Source organism: Hippopotamus amphibius, chromosome X, assembly GCF_030028045.1.
Source record: "Hippopotamus amphibius kiboko isolate mHipAmp2 chromosome X, mHipAmp2.hap2, whole genome shotgun sequence".
Classification (NCBI taxonomy): Eukaryota; Metazoa; Chordata; class Mammalia; order Artiodactyla; family Hippopotamidae; genus Hippopotamus; species Hippopotamus amphibius.
The window spans coordinates 105,610,432-105,632,759 of record NC_080203.1 but is presented as its reverse complement, the minus strand read 5'-3'; the positions used below and the strand labels follow the sequence as shown (position 1 = coordinate 105,632,759).

The following is a 22,328-nucleotide window of genomic DNA, read 5'->3' as shown; positions in this document are numbered from 1 at the left end:
AAGTCAAAGCATAAAAACTTCCAGTTATAAGATGAATAAATTCTGGGGATCTAATTTACAGCATGGTTATTATAGTTAACAGCCTTGTATTACATACTTGATAGTTGCTAAGAGAGTAGATATAAATGTTCTCACCACAAAAATAAATGGTAATTATGTGACGACTGACATTTTAGGTAACTCTATGATGATAATGATTTTGCAATATATAAGTATCAACATGTATATCTTAAATGTACACAATGTTATATATCAAATATATCTCGATAAAGTAGGAAAAACCCTTTTTTTCTGTCCTAGGCATGATTGTCACTCCCCTCTGCTACACACACACACACACACACACACACAGAAGAAACCAGTACAGATACTAGGTAGAAGGCTTAAAATACATAAGACCAGTGCTCGCTTCGGCAGCACATATACTAAAATTGGAACAATACAGAGAAGATTAGCATGGCCCCTGTGCAAGGATGACATGCAAATTCATGAAGCGTTCCATATTTTTTCCAGGTAAAAAAAAAAAAAAAATACATAAGACCACCCTGATTATGTGTCTTTGAAACTAACTAAAATTTTTTAACAAATCATTCCATAGGATGATTTAGTTTTATTTATAAGAAATTTCTTCTCCATACTAATTTGTTCAAATCACTTTCTATAAATTTCTGGGCTCATAAATTTTCCCTACTCTTCCAGATCCTTTATATCTTTTCAAGAGAGAAGGTACTTTGTGATTCTTTTAAATACCATTTTAATTTATGGATCCATCCCCAACCCAACCTTTCTTCTGCTTTGAAACAGAACTTTTTACTGCAGTATTCAAGAATTTTGAGTTCTATGCGAAGTGTCATTTGAGAAAAATGGAATATCCATTGTTTAGCTGCCAAAGGCCTTTATAATTGAGTTAACTATCATTAGTTGTGGTTTCATGCATTTCTGTTTGTGGTTTTTCCGAAGGCCTTCAGGATTTGGCAAAACTAGGGTAAGATACAGCAACAGCAGAGATAAAATGTGCACGAAATAAACAAAGATCATAGAAAAGTAACAGAGATAAAACAGTACTGTAAATCAGAAAAAAACAAGAGTATGTGCAGGCAAAAAGGAACCATCCTGTTCTTATATTTTCAGTTATTGCAATTTCGGTAAAAAGGAGAAAAGAAGGCAAGAGTTTCTTCGAGTGCATGCATTAGGGAAACAAACAGTGCATTTCAGAATTGAGTCAAGATATTGTTCATAAGGCAGGGGAGATCAGAAGGCTCTGCATCTCTCTGATGAAGTCTATTTTTCTATCATTACTTGGCCTGTTCTATTTTGCTGTTTAACTGTGACGTGCCCTTGGTATGCAGCTGAGTTTTAGCTTCTGTGTATATATCTAAGAATTACAGAAAGGTAAACAACTCCCGATTAAAATTTTGCACAATATGCTCTATAACAAACTGAAATTTAAATATACTTGAGGTCAATTGTGTGGGGAATTGATGTGGAAATTTTATTGCCAAGGAATGCTCCCAAGTGAAAGATGAGACAAATATTTCTTTAGTCTCTAATTTCATGTTCATTGCATTTTGTTTCTCAGTCTCTTCTTAATGATTTCTTGATTATTCCCAAACTTTCCATTAAAAAAAATCAACTCTGTCATTTTCCTCTTTATTGTTCTTCTTTTCTTCTTTCCATTATCTTCTTTTTTTCCCTTGATCTTCCATTTGAGCTAGAAATATCTCTATAGATTTCTCAGGGAAGAGTCTAGATTTTGCAGAACATAAAGCTTATATAATTTGAGATGAGGTGACTCTTTAAGAAAAATTCTGTAAATTTATCATAACCAGACAGAGCTTTGAAAGGGCCCTGTGCAAGTGAAGGGCCCTGAAGTTTGAGTTCGTGGTAAATCTTCCCATTATTGTTAATCCATTCCAGACTTGTTCTTCTTTTCCATTGATTTCTCATTATAAATTTACTGTAGGACAAAAATGTAACAGGGCTTTGGCTATCGTGATTCAGTTCCCTATTTTCACCAACTATGAGGCAGCCAATTGTGTAAAGAAGCAGCTGTGGACTTGGTAGAAACTCTCAGAGATGAAATTCTTATCAATGTACACCTGTCTCTGAACAAAATTGGTGCTAGCTGAGATTCTGAGCCAGGCAGGCCATTGTTTAGCAATGCAATTTTCACTTTGAAAGAGAAGAAGCTGAGGATAGAGAGGCATGGGTAAAGAGAGCTGACATACAGGAAACCAGTTTTGTATTTCTTACGATGAAAAATAATATAAAAAAGCAGAAGAAAATTTGGAAGCAGTTGTCAATAGTAAGTTAAAAGATATATCAACTTATTTATAATAATTAGTCCATCTTTAACACTCCTGTGCTTACTGCTGGAGAAGCAGTATGAAGTAATGGAAAAACTGCAGGCTTTGAAATTAAATCGACCTCAATGAAAACCTTCAGTCTGACACTTAATAGCTGTGATTCTAACAACTCTAAGGCTCTCTTGCATCAAATCTGAAGAGAAGAATGACCAGGACGTTGTTGATAAAAAATTATTATATCTGTGTGTGTATACAGAAATACTAGATAAATCATAGTCATTGTTTTCATTATTAAATATATATATCGTAGGTTTATAATATATACATATAATGGATAAAATTGGCATGTAAATAGGAATTAGAGATTAAATGTGTATAAAGATTCAAATTAAAGATAGAACAATAAGCATATTATTAAAAGCTCTTAGCTGTAATCTTTTATGCACAAAGTATTTTTCCAAAAGGATTTTGCATTTATTATAATTTTGGTAATAATTATAAGTAGTCATGGATTAACAGATATATCTTTCTTTCACTTCTTGCACTCCACACCTTGAACTAGAGAACCACACTCCATCACTCTTTCCTCCAAAAGTTGCATATTAACACCTGTTAATTATTCCCTATTTGACATTTAGATTTACAAAAAATCATTATCAAAGTGACAATTTTTTTCCATCTCCTTAAGCATTTTTCTGTTGAAAGTCATGAGCCAGAAACTTAGTTGGGCTAGATGACATCAAAGGGGAATTTATTGGAAATCTTACTGCAAAGATAGTGTGGAACAAAGGACGGTTAGTGTAGTACCTCAGTCATAAGACATGCAGAAATGAGAGAGATGTATAGAGAATTGTTCCTCAACACAAGCCAAAATCATGATCTTGCCCCAAAACTGTTTCCAAAATTTACTTTATTCTACTACAAATAAATCAATATATGTAATATTAAGTTGTGTAATCTGCATGCAAAACATTCAACCTTTTAAAACTATACAGTTCAATGAGGTTTGATAAATATATACCCATTTAAACCACCACCTCAATTAAGATAACAGACATTTCTGTCATTCCAGAAATTACCCTCCTTTACTACTCTAAGAAATCTCCTAATCTAGACAGAGGCAAACTCTGTTCTTATCTGTCATCGTCACTTATTTTTCATGTCTAGAAATTCATGTGAAAGGAAGCGTACAGTATGTACTCTTTTGTGTCTGATTTATTTTGATGAACATTGTGTTTTGGAGATTCTTGTACATTGCTGTGAACATCAGAGATTCAAATATTATACCTTTCTAGTAGTGCATTTGAATAAATATAGTACAATATTGATAAACGTGGATTGTTCCCAAATTCTGCTAAAATGATTACAACTATTATGAATATACTGTCACATGTATTCTTGTTGCTATATGTTTTTATTTCTCTTGGTTTTCTAAGAATACAATTGTCCAGTTATTACGCTTCTAAACTGATATATATATATTTTTAAATTTATTTATTGGTCACATTGGGTTTTTGTTGCTGTGCATGGGCTTTCCCTAGTTGTGGCAAGCCGGGGCTACTCTTCATTGCGGTGCATGGGCTTCTCATTGAGGTGGCTTCTCTTGTTATGGAGCACGAGCTGTAGGCACGCGGGCTTCAGTAGTTGTGGCACGTGGGCTCAACAGTTGTGGCTGGTGGGCTCTAGAGAGCAGACTCAGTAGTTGTGGTGCACGGGCTTAGTTGCTCTGCGGTATGTGGGATCTTCCCCGACCAGGGATCGAACCTGTGTCCCCTGCATTGGCAGGCAGATTCTTAAGCACTGCGCCACCAGAGAAGTCCCCAAACTGATATTAAAGTTTTTGTTTTGTAGCTAAGACACTTTCAGTTATTTTCAAAGGAAAGAAAAACCAATGGTTCAACAATGTCTCTCACACATTGTTGCTGAGAGTTTAAAATGGGATAGGTGATATAGAGGTAAATTGGGCAGCTACTAACAAAATTACATATTTTTTTGCATACTATTTTATATTTGTGAATGTGCAATTTTAGATTCCTAAAATGTGATTAGATTTAAGGGGAAATGTTTATGAAGAAATTGGGATACTTATCCTACCTTAAATCAAGACTTGCTCTAAATATTTACTAATTAAAATTATGTAATATTGGTATAGATATATAGACCGAAAGATTGAAGATCACAAAACTGACCTGTATGGGTCAGTAGCTTTATGATAAAGATTACACTAGATTCATGGGAACAAATATGTCTATTCAAGAAATGGTGTTGAGATAATAAGAAATTCATGAGACAAAAGTAAATGTAATCCCCATCTCATACTATACACACAAAAAGTCAGTTCCAGGTGTACTAACGACTGAAATGCAGAAGGAAAAGTTTAAAATATTTAGAAGATAAATGTGAAAATGTAATTTAGGACATCATGGTATATAAGACATAGAAAGCACAAATCATAATGGAAAGACTAATAAATATAGCTACTTTATCTTAAGAAGTACTGTTCATCATCCAGACATGAAAGTACAATTCAGAAACCGGGTTTGGATAGTTGCAAAGTATATAACCAACAAAACATTAGTATCTAGATTATATATTTTTAAAATCTTAAGAATCAGTGAAAACAAAAACTATTCATTAGAAAAAAAATAGTCAAAAGCAAAGTACAGTTACAGATATATCCTATTTACATATGATGGGATACTTAATTTATTAATAATAAAGACATCAAAATTAAAGCCACAATTCAGGACTATTTTAGATTCATCAAATACTCAAAATTGGAGAAAATATGATAATAACAAGTGTTGACGACAGTGAAGACCAGTGGGAATGATTATACACTGCTGTCGAGGATGCATGTTAGTTGCTATTTGGTTCTGTTGAGAGTGTCAGAAAACCTGAATTTTCAATGTCTTAACCTAACTAGTGGCTTATTTCTCTCTCACATTAACATTAGAAGTCCGTCACTAATATAGAGTTCTATTATCATCTGGGACCCCAGCTACTTCTATTTTTTTTTTTTAATTTTGTTCCCATCATCTTCAAGGCATAGTTATTCCCTAATCAATTAAGATTTCTCCCACTCCAGCCATCTTATCTTCATTCCAGTCAGAAGAAAATAAGAATGGGAAGGAGAAGGCTGCATTTCTCTTTTGAAATTGCATACCACCTCAGCTTACATTTTATTTATTGGTCTGAACTCAGCCAGTAGCTGAAGGTGAAACTGGGAAATAGGTACTGGATATGCTTGTAAGACTCTCCTACAGGCAAGAAAATTTTACTGTCCTCTTAGAAAACAACTTTATATGACCTGACGAATGGAAGAAGCATAAACCTTACAAACTAAAAATTACAGTTCTAAGTACATACTCCAAAGACACATGTTTACAAAGAGACATGGACAAGAACGTTCAAAGCAGCATTTCTAGGAAAAGAGAAAAAACAGCCAACATACCCATAAGTGTCCATTAATTGAAGGATGGATAACTAGTTGCATATTTAGTGGAATACTGTAAAGGGCACAGGAAATTTAGAAGCATAATATTAAGCAAAAATAAATGGTGTAGAAGAATGCAATCTTCCAGCGGTTATTCCACAATTGCTATACTATGCACAATGTATCTTTAGTTGTAAAATGATACCTCTCAGTTGGGTTCACGTAGACCTCAGAATTTAGCTAAAAACTGCTCTTCGGTTTCAGCTTTGGTCTCAGAATTTGGAAGGCTGAAGTGCTAAACACGTCTATCTACCTCATTGTTGTCTCTGGCATTCTTGAATTGTATTTGATTTTGTGATTACCTGCTTACTTCATTCTCAGTGTAATAATCAGTGTAATACACACAAGACATATCATATTTATTTTTAACATTTAAATGGTAATTACTTTCAATGATAGGTTCTCATAACAAATATAACTTGAAGCAAAAATCTTATGTTTTATGTTTTGAAATTTTGTCATTCAGTGATAGGTAAGTTTATATACACTTTTGCAAGAGTAAATTTAATGATATGAATGACACACAAAAACAGTTGTTAAGAATTTTCAAATAATTAAAAAGCAAATAGATTACCAATATGCACATTTGCTAGAAAACTTTATGGAGGACACATCCAATTTGAGCCAATAAATTATATTTAAATTTAAATATCAATTCCAGCCATAATAGCAGAGACTATTATGTTATTTTGCACAAGCTTTATGAACATCTTTAGTTTTATTTATTTAATTCCAATCAGGCCATGGGTCTTTTTTTTTTAATTAATTAATTAATTAATTAATTTATTTAATTGGCTATGTTGGGTCTTCATTGATGCACACGGGCTTTCTCTAGTTGCGGCGAGCGGGGGCTACTCTTCATTGTGGTGTGTGGCCTTCTCATTGCAGTGGCCTCTCTTGTTGCAGGGCACGGGCTCTAGGCACTTCAGTAGTTGCGGCACATGGGCTCAATAGTTGTGGCTGACAGGCTCTAGAGCGCAGGCTCAATAGTTGTGGCACACGGGCTTAGTTGCTTCGCGGCATGTGGTATCTTCCTGGGGCAGGGATCGAACCCATGTCTCCTGCATTGGTAGGTGGATTCTTACCCACTGCGCCACCTAGGAAGTCCAGGCCATGGGTCTTTTATGTAAAAGTCTCATTTCAAAATTCTTCGTATCTTATGAAGATGAAGAAACAGCAGAATGTTAAACTTGCCACCCCATTTTTTTCCTAAGAAAAACTCCAAAATCATGTACTATACATAATAAAGAATAAAAAGAGGGTTAAAAAGAAGAAAGTGTGAGACGTTCCTCCAGAAATGCTAGCTGAACATGAATATGTTAGCATAACAAATCAGCAATACAGTGATTACTGGAACAGCCCTGAAGTTTGCTATGCTTAAAAATGACTACCAAATTTTAATTGTAATTTTATAATAAGTAGTGCTTTTAAAACAACATTTCCAATATATTCTTATATCCCAGAGGTTCATTTTATGGCATTAGCCAAATCTTGTTTTTAACTTTTGCTCATTTAGTAAAACTGTTGACTGGCGTTTTCTATTTTATCATTAAGGCCCACTGCCTTAAGGGGGAATTAGAAACAAAAGCATTTTCTTTTATATCTGCCTCACCTGGTTCTAAGTTCTTAAAGTTATCTCTCTTTATCAGCTTAATCTGTCCTTATTCCTTTATTTTTCTTTTCTTTTTCTACTGTTCATATGCAGATAGTAAGTCTGAAGTATAGATGTCAAACTATTCTGGATCTTCCTTGACTTCTTGAATAAATTTGATTCTCTAAGACAGTATTGGAGGAACAGATATTTTTGTCCTCTAAACTTTTGGTACTTCAGTTTCATTCAGGTGTTTCTTTACCTTAATAATAAAACGTAGCATGTTGTCCTTAGTTTAAATATCTATTTCTTTCTAGTTTTTCATTAACAAAATCTATCCTCCTTTTCTAGGTGAAAAGGCAGTCTGGGTCTATGAGCACTAAAACCTTGGACCAAATGTATTAATCAATCAAGGTCCCAGTTGAGAGGACATGGTAGTGTCTTAGACTTGAGCATATGGAAAAGCCACTTAACGCCCAAAGATTGGACTATCCAGTTTTTTTTTCCCTTAGTCCTCAATATAGTTCAAAATGATATTAAAAGGAACTGAACCTGAAGCCTCTGAACTAACATTACTTACTTATGCCTAACACAAAGCATACATACTGTCGGCCTCTCTGCCCTGATTCTTTCTGCTATTGCAGGTTTAAAAATTAAACATGTCCTTCTTTCTCATGCCTGAGTAATATTCCATTATATATGTGTGTGTGTGTGTGTGTATGTATCACAACTTCTTTATCCATTCATCTGTTGATGGACACTTAGGTTATTTCCATATCTTGGCTATTGTAAATAATACTGCAATAAACATGGGAGTATAGATATCATTTTGACATCCTGTTTTCATTTTCTTTGGATATATACCCAGAAGTGGGATTATGATATCACTTATAAGTAGAATCTAAAAAAGCTGAACTTGTAGAAACAGAAGGTAGAATGGGGGTTACCAAGGGCTGGGGGGTGGGGTGGGACGGGAGAAATTGGTAGATGTTGGTCTAACACACTTTCAGTTAAAGGATGAATAAGTTCTGCAGATCTAATGCACAGCATTGTGATTATATTTAACAAGACTGTATTATATATGTGAAAGTTTCTAAGAGACTAGATCTTAAATGTTCTTACCAGCAAAAAGAAAGGATAATCATGTGACAGGATGGAGGTGTTAGCTAACATTATGGCATAATCATATTGCAATATATGTGTCTAATTAACACATAGTGTACCTTGAATGAATTGGGAGATTGGGATTGCCATATATACATTACTAATAAGAAAAAAAATACCAAATTGTACACTCTAACTATATGCAGTTTATTGTCTTTTAACTGTATCTCAATAAAAGTTATTAAAAAAACCACATCGTGTACCTTAAATTTACACGGTTATATGTAAATTATATCTCAAAAAAAATCAACATGTATATTTGCCTGAGAAAACAGCAAAAGTTTTATTTTGTTCCCTTTTCACCCAACACACAGATACTTGGAAAGCTCAAACACTTGAAAGCTTAGTTTGTTTTGATATAGGCCTTTAGGACTAAATGTCCTTCTCCTTTGATCATTTAATCCTTGTGTCAGCAGACCCTGCTTGGTTAAAAGCTAAGCCAGTATGGGTCAGGACAAGGGCAGCCAGAATTCCCCATTTTTTATGCTTACTGAGGCCTGTCCTGCCTGATCCAGTTTAAAACCTACTGCAAAATAAACTGTTGCAAGCCACTAAGGTCAAAGCCTCACATGACATACACGCATTGAAACCTGATGCCCCTCACCCAGGCTGTACGAGAAGCCTGATTTTTTCCCCCCAAATATCAGTTCAAGATTTCTAGCCAAAGATCCAAGATGTTGCGATACTAGGTGGCTGTTGAATAGCATCCTTGTTCCCTGCCCCCAAGTTAGAAACTAGTTGAGACAGGCAAAAAAATCAAAAGAAGATTAATCAAAGTACAGATTTATTACTGATAAGATTGAATTGGTAACATCTACAGAGGGATTCCTAAAACTCTTTGTGACTTAGATGAACTTAACCTTAAAGGGTCATAAAGAAGCTTAGATTTGGTAGAGCCAAGCATACACAATCCTGATGTATTTGAAACTGTAAAACTCCTAGAAGAAAATATAGGAGGAAAGCTCCTTGACATTGATCATGGAATGGTTTTCAGGATATGACACCAAAAGCACAGGCAACAAATGCAAAAATGAACAAGTGGGACTGTGTCATAACTAAAAAATTTCTGCACAGCAAAGGATACACTAAACAAAATGAAAAAGCAACCTACAGATTGGGAGAGAATATTTGCAAATCATGTATCTGACAAGGGGTTGTTATCCAAAATGTATAAGGAATACTTACGACTCAACAGTAACAAAACACAACAAAACCCCAAGTAACCCTATTAAAACATGGGCAAAGGACCTGAATAGACATTTTTCCAAGGACATACAGATGGCCAACAAGTATATTAAAAGGTGCTCAACTCCATTAATTATCAAGGAAATGCAAGTCAAAACCACAGTGAGAAATCAGTTTATACCTTTAGGATGATTATCACTAAAAGGATAAGAGTTACCAAGTGTTACTGAGGATATGGAGAAAAGGGAACCCTTGTGCACTGGTAGTGGGAATATAGATTTGTGCCGTCACTAAGGAGAACAATATGGTGGTTCCTCAAAAAATTAAAATCGAACTTACTATGTGACCCAGCAATCCCACTTCTGAGTATATATCCAAAGGAAATAAAATCACTGTCTTGAAGAGATATCTACATTCCCACGGTCCTTGTGGCATTATTCACAATAGCCAAGATACGGGAACAAATGTCCATCAATAGATGAATGTATAAAGAAAATGTGTTGTATATAGACAACAGAATATTATTCAGCCATAAAAAAGGAGGAAATCCTGCCATTTGTGACAACATGGATAAACCTGGGGAAACATTGTGCAAAGTGAAATAAGCCAGGCAGAGAAAGATGACAAATATTGTATGATATCACTTATATGTGGAATCTTTTTTAAAAAAGAAAATCTGAACTCGTAACAACAGAGAGTAGAGTGGTGATTACCAGAGGCTGAGGCTGTGGCTTGAGTGGAAAAGGGGAGATGAAAAGAAAAATAGAAAGTACAATGGTAGTTGCCAGGGACTGGGAGGAGGGGTTATGGGAAATTTAATGGGTACAGGGTTTCAGTTTTGCAAGATGACAAGACTTTTGGAGATAGATGGTGGTGATGGTTGTATAACAATATGAATATACTTAGTACCACTGAACTATAGACTTAAAAATGGTTGACAGTTAATTTTACATTATGTGTTATTTTACCATAATTAAAAAATTGGAAAAAATGAGAAAGTAGTATAAACTGAAAAGTTCCCAGGTGACATTCTGATTTTATATTATTATGAAATATATTTTTCTGACTGTTAATTAAATTCATAAGTGCACTTAGATAACTATGAACCTTATCTGTTGATAGGATAAACATTACTTAAAATGCTGCTATGGAGAGAAAAGAAACTGGTAGATTAATAATTTTGAAAATCATAAAGAAGGTTAAAAGTATCCCATTTGGGAAAAATTGCATGAAATTTAAATGAAAAAAAACATTTTTTAGAATAGTAAGTTTGGAAAATTGGACATTTGGTTAAATGTCTTACAGAAAATTGATATTTGGCCACTTGATCTAAAGCCCCTCCCCACCCCTTTAGCTCACTGTGTTTCAGCAACACTCACCTCTGCTACTTACTCAAATAGATTCAGCTCCTGTTTCCTTTTTCCTCTGTCTGAAATTTTTTTCACCTGAAAAGTTCCTGTGTATCCTTCAAGTCACAGTGAATTACTCAGAGCCTGTATTATTCATTTTTAATATAGAAAACATAATGAATGTTAAAATATGAAGAATACTGAAATGTATTGAACAAACAAGCATACATTTGCAGCGAGTATAGCAAACTTTTAGCATCTTTGTTATATAAAAAATATAAATATACTTAGTTATATAAATTTGTAAGAAATACTAAGTCCATTAATTTAAAAATGATTAAAAATAGGAAAGTAACCTAAAAGAATATAAAAAAGCTAATAAGAAAACTATTCAGTCTTGCTAATAATCAAAGATATGTATATTAAAGATCAATGAGATTCCAGTTTTCTTCTGTTAACAAAGAATTGTAAAATGCTGATGTTAGTGCTGACGAGAATACGAGAAAGATATTTTTTTGCAGTGTAGTGGAAATATGAGACCGATAAAAGCAGTTTGCTAATATGAATCAAGCGTCTTAAATATATCCTAACCTGTGATTCAGTTATTTGACTTTCAAGAATCTGTTCAGTAAGGAAAAGTTAGAAATAAACAGAGCACCATTTATAATAGCGAAAAATTGGAGATGGTCTCAATGGACACTCTTCACAGTCAAATCAGAATCTACAAAAATTCAGATTTCTGCCAATCTTACATTTTAGAATAAATGAAACAAAGGGATATTGGGGGAACTTTCACCCAGATTCCCTTTTTTATTATGTGGGTTACCAATTATTCAAAATATTGTAATAGCTACTTATAGAAATTGTGACTGGTGGACCTTGAGTTATTTTTTTTTTTGAAAGGACTCAACTGGCTCTAGTGGGTTTTCTAGAATAAATTCATATATAATTTAAGGAAGTGCAGAAGATATTGGTTAGTTTTCCAGCAGTCTGACAGCTTTTCTAGAACTCAATATCAAAATTTAAGAAGAAGGTGAAGAACTTTCTATTCAGTCTCTTCTTAATATCAATCTAAATGCTTAGTTTGATTAATACTTTGTGGGCAGAAAGAAAGCAATATAAATTCTAATTAACTTATGGGTGATTATATCAATGCATTGATAACTTTGTATGAATAGGCCAATGCAGTTTATGTAGATATTTTTCTGCAGAAATGAAATATCTTGCATTTGGCAAAAGCTTAACATAATTACCCATGTAGTTACTTGTATATGCATACTCTAAACCACAGAAAGATTAAGGCAAACTTATAAAGGATGTATGATTCTTATTCCACAAACTGTGGTGGACAATGTCTTTATTTTTATAGAATTCAAATCTAACTTTGATTCCTCATCCTGCAGTGTTGCCTGTAAATTTAAGAAAATCAATACATTAAGTGAAGTCAATATTGGGAATCCCTAAAACCTTACCCCTTACATGGCTGCTCCCAACACAACATTGCATGATGTTTCCAGAAGGACTTTTAGGAAAGTCTCTGTTTTTTGGTCTACATGCTGAGATACAGATAGTCCAAGTCTGCATGGCCTCTTGGTGTTGTATAGCTTTACTGTGTCTGGCACTTCGGATGCGTGAAAACTGATAAAAGCCACAGCCAGGGCACAGGGATCAGCCTTCCTATTTGCACCAGGTAATAATTTCTTCAAGAGAAGCAATAATGCAATTAATTAGTTTCACTACTTAGGTCATTTATCAACCTCAATTTCCTTTCTGCATCTCCCTTTGTTACTTTCAAAATTTTTTTCTTCCTTCCCTTTTTTCAAGGAGCATAGTCTTTAGAAAAACAAAAGCCAAGAAAGTTGTATTTCCTGTCTGTACAAGCCTATCATGAGTTACAGAATTACCAAAGATTGACTTTTCTTATAATAGAGAGGGAATAAAATCTAAAGAGAAGAGAAGAAAGCATAAACTAACAACTCAATAGCTTTAACCAGCATTATTTCTATGGATGTTTTTGGTTGAGTGCAGTATGTTTATTTTGTATATCATCAGCTTGAATAAAAAGAATTCTTACATAATTGAAAAAGAATGAATATTTTTCCCCAAAAGGTAAGTTTTTAGATTATGCATCAAAGAAATAGCGGTAGCTCTGGAATTCTGAAACACAGTATCTAATGTATTTCCTGGAAGATGAAATGATGTCAAATGATATCTCTACCTATAGTTAATTCCTTATTTCTGAAATTCTCTCCCCCTCCATTTCATCTGGTTTGCTCCCATGTTAGGACATTAACAAAGTGGACTTTACACAATCATTTCTGTGGCACTGTCTGTGATTGGCTTGCTCCGTCCACTAATAAGTAAAATGTCACCCATTCTATCCCCAAAGGAATCAATTAATTTGTTCCATCTCCATTAGCACAGACTGTGCCATTCACCCCAATCAGCCATTCTACAATCAGCATCACTGATCACAGAGTGCACTGCGCCAGTGAAGAAGATGGAACAGAACAGGAGAGGAAAAATCTCTCAAAGCATCATGCATTTCCCATCAGTGAAGAGTTGGTATTATCACTCAGAGGACAGAGCTCCCTTTTATTAACTCTCAGTGTAGATTGTTTCAGTCAATCCAAGGTATTTCAATAGTATTCCAGAAAAATGGTTCTAGAAGTAAAAATTTGCTATTCTATTTTGAAGTTTCATGTTTATATCAAAACTCGGAAACTAAATTGACAGAAATGATTCAGACTCTGGAGGTTGAGGTTCAGTAATTTACACAGTAGGAAAACCGAGAATCATGCTGTGAAGCTTTGGTTCAACAGTAGCCCAAAGAGGGGCGATAGGATTCCAGGTCATCTCCAGTCCCACAGAAGGAGTCACATAAAACATCATCTGAAGTGTCCAGGGAAAATACCTGCTAGGTCATTTTCCCCCTCTGAACCACATACAGATTTAAAAAAAAACTTTTAAATTGAATGAAAGATTCTTTAAATCTTATAGTGCTTTACAGTTTTCAAAAGTTTCACATACATGATTTCATATAATCCCATAATAATCCTTTTTTCCCTCCTACACCTATATTGCACCTCTCACCTTCCCTCTCCCCACTGATAACTACTAGTTTGTTCTCTGGGTGCTTCTTTTTTGTTTTATTCACTAGTTTGTTGTGTTTTTTAGATTCCACATATGTGATATCACACAGTATTTGTCTTTCTCTCTCTAACTTATTTCACTTAGCATAATACCCTCCAAGTCCATTCATGTTGCTACAAATGGCAAAATTTCATTCTTTTTTATAGCTGAATAGTATTCCACTATATAGATATAGATACATACCCACACACACACCCACATCATTTCTCTTTATCAGTTTGTCTTTTAATGGGTGCTTGGGTTGCTTCCATGTATTGGGTATTGTAAATAGTGATGCTGTTAACATTTGGGATGCATGTGTCTTTTTGAATTAGTGTTTTTGTGTCTTTTGCATATATACCCAGGAGTGGAATTACAGGGTCATATGGCAGTTCTATTTTTAGTTTTTTGAGAAACCTCCATACTGTTTTCCACAGTGGTTTCACCAATTTATATTCCTACCAACAGTATACTAGGGTTCCCTTTTCTCCATATCCTCGCCAATATTCCTTATTTGTGTTCTTTGTGTTGATAGCCATTCTGAGAGGTATGAGGTGATACCTCATTGTAGTTTTCATTTGCATTTCCTTGATGATTAGTAATGTTGAGCATCTTGTGCCTATTGGCCATCTGCATGTCCTCTTTGGAAAAATGTCTATTAAGTTCTTCTGCTCATTCTTTAATTGGGTTGTTTGCTTTTTGAAGTTAAGTTGTATGAGCTGTTCATGTATGTTGGATATTAACCCCTTATTGGTTATATCATTTTGCAAATATCTTCTCCCATTCAGTAGGTTGTGTTTTCATTTTTGTCAATGGTTTCCTTTGCTGTGCAAAAGTTTTTAAGGCCATATACAACAAACCCACAGCTCACATCATACTGAAATGCTGAAAGCATTTCCTTTAAGATCAGGAACAAGACAAGAATATCCAGCTCGCTACTTGCATTCAACATAGTTTTGGAAGTCCTAGCCACAGCCATCAGAGAAGAAAAAGAAATAAAAGGAATCCAAATTAGAAAAGAAGTAAAACTGTCACTGTTTGCAGATGACATGATACCATACATAGAAAATCCTAAAGATGCCATCAGAAAACCACTAGAGCTCATCAATGAATTTGGTTAAGTTGCAGGATACACAATTAATGTACAAAAATCTATTGTATTTCTATACACTAACAATGAACTACCAGAAAGAAAAATTAAGGAAACAATCCCATTAACCATCACATCAAACAAACAAACAAAAAAACCCTAGGAATAAACCTACCTAAATAGGCAAAAGACCTGTATTCTGAAAATTATAAGAGCTGATGAAAGAAATTGAAGGCAACACGAACAGATGGAAAGATATACCATGTTCTTGGATTGGAAGAATTAATAGGGTTAAGATGACCGTATTACCCAAGGCAATCTACAGATTCAATGTGGTCCCTATCAAAATAACATTGGCATTTTTCAGAGAACTAGAACAAATAATTTTAAAATTTGTATGGAAAGACAAAAGACCCCGAGTAGCCAAACAATCTTGAGAAAGAAGAATGGAGCTGGAGGAATCATGTTTCCTGACTTCAGATTATACTAGAAAACTACAATAATCAAAACAGTATGGTACTGGCACAAAGACAGATACATAGATCAATGGAACAGGATAGATAGCCCAGAAACAAACCCACACACTTATGGTCGGTTCATCTATGACAAAGGAGGCAAGAATATACAGTGGAGAAAAAACAGTCTCTTCAGTAAGTGGTGCTGGGAAAACTGGACAGCTACATGTAAAAGAATGAAATCAGAACATTCTCTAACACCATATACAAAAATACACTCAAAATAGAGTAAAGACCTAAATGTAAGATCAGTTACTATAAAACTCCTAGAGGAAAACATAGGCAGAACACTCCTTGACATAGACCACAGGAATATTTTTTTTTGGATCCATCTCCTAAAGCAAAGGAAATACAAGCAAAAATAAACAAATGGGACCTAATTAAACTTAAAAGCTTTCACACACAGTTTTTATTCATAAATCTAGTGACTAAATCCACCTGGTTGTCATTTTTAGTGAGATTTTAAAGTGGACAAGAACCTCAGATGAACCCTCAGAATAACTTGACTGTTTGAGAAGTACATCAGAATTCTATTGGAAGATCCTCAAATATCTCCTGGGGAATATATACCTTGGGCTGTTTCTTCTCACTAATAACACTGTAGGCTTATAGCAGTCATTTTTTTTCTCAATTTATGGTACCAAAATTAATACTGTCAAATATGTGCCTTATTCGCCTTAAAATTGTATAATACTTGTTCAATTAGATATTTAAATGTAGTGGAATAGAAGCACTGCAACAAAGAAAAATAGAAAACAGTAACAAAAAAGAAAAACAAAAGCCCTATGTTTAATGTTGGTAGCAGCTTTTGTGTCTTTTCCTCTCAGACAGAATAGTTCCTACATTAACCATTTCCAAGATGCTTCACCTCTTGGCTGCATGCCTGTTCAGCTCCCTTGTACTTGCAAGATTCATTAGTGTCACCTAAAATTTCCCCCATAGTAGCCAGTGACAGATTGGGCAGGTAGCGTATATTGATGCTCTAATCATTGGAAGGAATTTATAAAATCAGTCCTGTGCTAAAATGGATGTTCCAAGAAATATTTTTTATTCAAATTACAGCAATAAGGAAACTAGGCAACTCTTTGGTTAGGTTATAAAAGCTGCAGTTAGTTTTAGTATGCATTAAAGCAACACCCCTCACAGACAAATAGGCATTACAGTATAATAAATCATTTATGTCACTTTGTCCAGGACAGAGAGTGGTAGCAAGTTAGGCTGTAAGGCAGTTTTCTTTTACTGTTGATAGTTGGATGTTTAGAACAAATTATCTTGCAATTCTCAAAAATTGTATGTCAGTGAACAGATTATATACCTGCTGTAACAACACAAAGACATGATGTTTTTCAATGGAATGAGATATACATACATACAAGCAATTATTAGATTCTCACTCATATACACACTCATATTTACATTTAAAAGTCTCTGGGTAGTATTTGCAATTCTAATAAATACTTAAAAGGAATAATGAAGCTTTACATCCAGAGTTTAAGAATAGCACCCATCAGGGTTAAGCAAGCCAAGAGACAGCCCTGTGGATGTGTGTTATTAAATGTCAGGTTCTGTGTGATTAGAGTAGATACATGCAGTCATATTACCTGTTATCATTATAAAATGACAGCAGAGATTAGGGATTTGGGTTTATGGCAAAGAAAAATGCATCTCTAAAAAGTAAAAGTCTATTGTGATTTTTCTTCAAATTTGTTAACTTTCATATAGCACAGAAAGCAAAATCATCTCTATTTTTCACCTTTGAAAATCCCTCATCACATCTCCATAAGCACTGCACTTGTTAAGAAGCTCTCCTAAAAAAATTTTTCAAGTTCCTTCAGTATTACAGCATCTGCCAAAAAGCAAAAAGTTCCATTTAAAATGAATCAGTGGTTCATGCCACTTCTTATTCACAATGGAATTCATGCACTTGGAAGGGACTGAATATAGAAGAGTATGTGTTGAACTTTGTCTCTTTCAATTAGCATTTAAGATTTGAGGGATTAAAAAAATAAATACATCCTTTTATGTATTTCTCTCCTCAAGGAAAATGTATAAAAAGAAATAAAACTTATAATCTTCCCTTTCAAACAAGCTTCTTTATCTCTATTTCTAGAAAGCACGGAGCTATAATTCTCTCAATTATACAAGCTCGAAAGCTCAAAGTCATCTTTCACTTTTCACATTGGTCATGTACTAGGATCTGGTGATATAAATTATCAAACAAAACCACACTTTGGTAACCAGTCACCAAGATGTCCCCCAACCATTCTCTCTTCCTGATATCTGTACTCTTGTATACTCCCCTCTCCCTTTGAATTATGGCTGACCTATATGACCAATAGGTTGTTGTGTAAGTGGCAGTGTGAGACTTCTGAAGCTAGATCATAAAAGACCTTCTGCCTTAGACTCTTCAGTTATTCACTCTGGGCGATGCCAGTCACCACAACGTGAAGATATACAAGCTGGCTTATAGAGAAGCCTTTGTGGGGAACAACTGAAGCCTCCTGCCAACAGCCAGCACTACCTTGTTAGCCATGTGAATGAGCCACCTTGGGAGTGGATGGTCCAGCCCTAGTTGAGACTTCAGATAACTGCAGCCTTGGCCAACATCTGCCCGTAACCTCTGAGATACCCCAAGCCAGAATCCTATCCCCCAGCTAAGTCACTCTCAAATTCCTGATCCTCAGGAATTGTAAGAGATAATATATATTTATTATTATTTATGCTACTAAGTTTTGGGAGTAATTTGTGACACACAACCCTTATCACCATCTAATCAGCTGCCAAATATTAGAAATTCTACCTGCATGTCTCACATGATCCCTTCTTTGCCATTCCCTTCATTAGAACCTTGGTTCAGAACTATATAATTTCTCCCTTATACTGTCAGTCTTGCTCCCTAAGTGGTAATGAGCCCAGCCTTTCATTTCTTCACAATACTGTTGAGTTAACATGCTGAAATTACAACTCTGATTGTTTCGTTCCCCTGATCAAAAACTATGAATAGTTGCCTACTTAATTTCAAAATTGAGTCCCAGTCCTTTATTTCTGTACGTAAAGGCCTTATATTGTACACAATCTTTTTTGCAGCTTAGCTTCCATGTTATCATGTATTTGCCCAATGCCAGAACCAAATTGCCTGTCAGTCTTGCTTGTGTGTCTTTTCTTTTTTATTTTATTTTCTTTTTTTGGGGGGTGCACCAAGTTCAATGATCTGTTTTTATACACATATCCCCGTATTCCCTCCCTTCCTTGACTCCCCCCCCCTCGAGTCCCCCCCACCCTCCCCGCCCCAGTCCTCTAAGGCATCTTCCATCCTCGAGTTGGACTCCCTTTGTTATACAACAACTTCCCACTGACTATCTATTTTACAGTTGGTAGTATATATATGTCTGTGCTACTCTCTCACTTCGTCTCAGCTTCCCCTTCACCCCCCGCCCCCTCCCATACCTCGAGTTCTCCAGTCCATTCTCTGTATCTGCATCCTTGTTCTTGTCACTGAGTTCATGTGTCTTTTCTTATGTTCTTCTTTCCCCAAACAGGTCCTCCTTATTCATTGTTGGTTACCAAAGTGATATACAGATTCAACATAATCTCTGTCAAAATCCCAATTGCTTTTTTTTTTAAATAGAAAAGCTGACCCTAAAATTCAAATGGAATTTGAGACTACAAACAGAAAAAAACAAAGAACAAAGAAGACAAAAAGACTCACACTTCTCCACCTCCTGTCTTCAAACTTACTGCAAAGCTACAATAATCAAAGAAGTATAGTACTGAGTTAAGGATACACATACAGATCAATGGGATAGAATTGAGAGTTCAGAAATAAGCCCATATATCTATGATCAATTGATTTTCAATAAGACCATTCAATGCATAAAGAACAGTCTCTTCAGTGAATAGTGGTGGGGCAGGTGGATATCCACATGCGAAAGAATGAAGTTGGGCCACTACCTCACAGCATATGTAAAAATTAAATCAAAATAGATCAAATACTTAAATATAAGAGCTAACCATAAAGCTCTTGGAAGAAAACATCAGGGTAAATCTTCATGACTTTTGATTTAGCAATGATTTCTTACATAAACCCCCCCCCCCAAAAAAAAAACCCAAACAAAAAACAGAACCAAAAACAAGCAACAGAAGAAAAAATAAATTGAAGTTCATCATTTTTTTTAAAAACTGTGTATCACAGAACACTATTAAGAAAGTGAAAAGACAACCCAGAAAACAAAAGAAAATATTTGCAAATCATATACTTGATAGGCATCTAGCAGAAGGAACTTCTACAACTCAACAACAAAAAGACAACTAATGCAATTATGAAATAGACAGAGATTGAAAATATTTCTCCAAAGAAGATATGAAAATGACCAACAAGCACATTAAAAAATGTTCAACATCATTAGTCATTAAGGAAATACAAATGAAAATCACAATGAGATACTATTTCATACCCACTAAGATGGCTATTACTTTTTAAAAAGGATAATAACAAGTGTTGGCGAGGATGTGGAGAAATTGATTATAAGGATATAAAATGGTTCAGCTTCTGTATAAAACAGTTTCGTTGTAGGGAGTTCCCTGCTGGCCTAGTAGTTAGAATTCTGGGTTTTCACCACTGGGGCCCGGGTTCAGGGAACTGAGATACCGCAAGCCGCCTGGCCAAAACAAAACACACAACTTTGGGACTTCTCTCGTGGTCCAGTGGTTAAGACTCTGAGCTTCCACTGCAGGGAGCACGGGTTTGATCCCTGGTCTGGGAACTAAGATCCCACATGCCATGTGGTATGACCAAAAAAATAAACAAATTTAAAAAATATTTTGGTCTTTGTTCAATAAGTTAAACATAGAATTATTGTATGGTTTAACATTCATAGGTGTATACTTCCAAAATTAAAAACAGATGTTCAAACAAAAACTTGTACATGAATGTTCATAGCAGCATTTTTTTGCAATAGCCAAAAGGTGGAAATAGTCCAGATGACCACCAGTAGATGAATGGATAAACAAATTATGGCATATTTATCAAATGTAATATCAATCAGCTATAAAAAGGAATGAAATACTCATAGATGGTAAAACATGGATGGACCTTGCAAACATTTTGTTAAGTGAAAGAATCCAAACACAAAAGACCATGTATTTTGTGATTAAATTTATCAATAAATTTTAAGAAAACCACTAGAGACCAAAAACGGGTTGGTGGTTGTCAGGGGCTGGGGGGAAGGGGTAATGGGGAGTGACTGCTTAGTGGGGACAGTATTTCCTTTTGCAGTGATAGATATTTTCTGGAACAAGATAGTGGTGATGATTAAACACATTGTGAACGTACTAAATGTTACTGAATTTTACACTTTCAAATGGTTAAAATAATAAATCTTGTTTTATGCATTTTCCTACATTTTAAAAAAGAGACACATTCTTATGTAACTATACAGAAAGTGACACATTTTCTTTAAAAAGCAGGTTGTAGAAACGAGTGTGTAGCATGGTGGGGCACAGATGCATACGTGTGTAAATTAGAATATATCTATAGCTTTAGTTAAGATAATGCTAGCTGTCGTAACAGATAAGTCCCCAAATCTCAGTGGCTTAAGGCAACTGAGGTTAATTTGTTGCTCATGTGGAATTCAGAAGATGCTTTTCTATTCCGAGTGAGCATTGGTCTTCTAAGCAGTGATTCAGGGTCCTTTAAAATATGACTCTGCTGTCTTCAACATTGTGATTTTTAGCAAATGCAAGGGGAAATGACATGAAAGTACACACAAGAGAATTTTTATGGGTCTGGCCTAAAAGTGTAGCACAGCGCTTAGGATCACATTTCATTGGTCAGAATGTAGTTACATGGCCGCATCTGACTGTAAGGAAGACTGGGAAATATAGTCTAGCTTTCTGCCCAGGAAGAAGAAAGAATAGGCTTAGTGAACAGCTAGTTAATCTTTTACACAAATATTTAGAAATATATTAGCCACCTTACCTCTGGTAGGTGGGTCACGAAAGAATATAACTTTCTGTCTATTTTGAATTATTTTCAGTGAGCATGACTCTTATGGGCTGAATTGTCCCTCCCTCTTTCAAAATCCGTATGTTGAGGCCTTAACCCCTAGTACCTCAGGATGTGATTATGTTTTGATCTAGGTCCTTAAGGTAAAATGAGGCCATTAGGGTCGGTCCTAATCCAGTCTGATTGGTGCCCTTATAAGAAGAGGAAATTTGCACACACAGAGAAATACCACCTGTGCACACACAGAGGACAGACCATGTGAGGACACAAAGAGAAGGCAGCCATCTATAAACCAAGGAGAGAGGCCTTAAAAGAAACCAAATCTGCCCACTCACTCCTTGGTTTTGTACTTTTAGCTTCCAGAACTGTGAGTAATAAAATTGTTGCTGTTTAAGCCACCCAGTCTGTGGTACTTTGTTACAACAGCTCTAATGAACTGCCGTATTTTTATATGACATATTGTTATAATAAAATAAAAATTAAACCTCAATAAGAT

The 22,328-nt window shown here is 35.0% G+C and overlaps 1 non-coding gene across 1 annotated transcript; it reads left to right on the top strand.

Moving 5' to 3' along the window:
* Positions 1-401: 401 nt before the first annotated feature.
* LOC130842817 (U6 spliceosomal RNA) lies at positions 402-508 on the top strand. The gene has a single exon (XR_009050590.1). It is a non-coding gene; the product is annotated as a U6 spliceosomal RNA (small nuclear RNA).
* Positions 509-22,328: the final 21,820 nt, after the last annotated feature.